The 1336-nt window shown below is 60.2% G+C and overlaps 1 protein-coding gene across 1 annotated transcript in view; it reads left to right on the top strand.

Annotated features, from left to right (window-relative positions):
* Window positions 1-1336, top strand: part of LOC112117474 (low-density lipoprotein receptor-related protein 1) — a 126128-nt gene that overhangs the window by 86477 nt on the left and 38315 nt on the right. The gene's annotated exons all lie outside the window — the stretch shown is intronic.

Here is a 1336-nt window from a genome sequence, read left to right as displayed (position 1 = left end):
TCCATCTATCCCCTTCCTCCGTCTCTCCCCTCCTCCTCCATCCTCATCCTCCGTCTCTCCCCTCTTCTTCTTCCTCCATCTCTCCCCTCCTCCCCCCTCCTCTTCCTCGTCTCCTTATCTCAGTGTAAGGATTCCAGGGTAAAGCTTGTTATGGGGGAAGGGCAGTTGTTCAGGGATTGGCTGGGAATTTTCTGCCCAGGGCTCTAGAACCCCCATGGGGGGCATGTACTGAGTGCCGTCCCCATGGGTTTGTTCTAGAGCGGGGTGGCTGCATCATGGGCCTCCGGAACGTGGGGGTGCAGGGGGAGGAAACAGGCTCTAGAACGTGGGAGGTGCTGGCGAAGGATGCAGGTGGCCTGGGGTCACCGTGGCCTGGGGCTCTAGAATTTGGGGGGCAGGCAGGTGGCAAGGGGGGGCTCCAGAATGAGGGGGCCCCGTGGCCTGGGGCTCTAGAGTGTGGGGGAGGGGTGCATCCTGGTTTCCACCGTGCAGGGATCCCCGCATCCCAGATCAGTGAGAGCCGTTGGGTGCGGCCCCAGCGCACCTCCCTGCAGCGAGCCTGTCCTTCCAGTGGGCGTGTCCAGGGACAGACCCCGTCCTCCATCGCTTTCCCATCCTGCAGCCTCCAGGGGATCCGGCTCCGGCTTCCCTTGCTGTTGGATTCCCCAGCCTGGACTTTTTATCCTTAACATTATTTCTGTCCCCAGGCCGATCTGCCGCCTTCCCTGCCATCTGAGGCACTTTTGCCTTTCCCGAGAGACTGGAGGCTGGCATGTCAGCCCGATGGCTCACGCTCGAGCCCTGCTCTGGGCGTAGCTAGAGACGCCCCCTTTGCCCTCAGAGCAGCTGCTGCCCGGGCAGAATCAGCAGAGACACACAGCCAGGAAAGCCTGGGGCAGAGCCTCCGCTGGCGTAGCTCCATTGGCTCTAAGGGAGCTAGGACCATTTACACCCGCTGTGGAGCTACCTCCCTTTGTGAGCGTGTGTGAGTGTCTCCGTCCATCCGTGTGTGTGTCCATGTGTGTGCGTGAGCGTCTCTCCGTCTGTGTGCGTCCGTGTGTGTCTCCGTATGAGTATGTCTCTGTATGTGTCTGTCTGTGTGCGTCCGTGTGTGTGTGTCTGTACATGTGTGTGTACCCGTCTGCGTGTGTGTGTGTGTCTGTGTGCATGTCCGTGTGTGAGCATCTCGCCATTGGTGTGCATCCGTGTGTATGTCTCCATCCGTGTGTGTGTGTCCGTGTGTGCGTCTCCATCCGTGTGCGTGCATGTCTCTCCATCCATCCATGTGAATGTCTCCGTCCGTGTGTGTGAGTGAGTGTGCGTGGCTGTCCGTGTG

The sequence above is a fragment of the Terrapene carolina genome, unplaced genomic scaffold (genome assembly GCF_002925995.2).
Source record: "Terrapene carolina triunguis isolate 2854851 unplaced genomic scaffold, T_m_triunguis-2.0 Scaffold616, whole genome shotgun sequence".
Taxonomy (NCBI): domain Eukaryota; kingdom Metazoa; phylum Chordata; order Testudines; family Emydidae; genus Terrapene; species Terrapene triunguis.
This window is presented reverse-complemented; position numbering and strand designations above follow the sequence as displayed.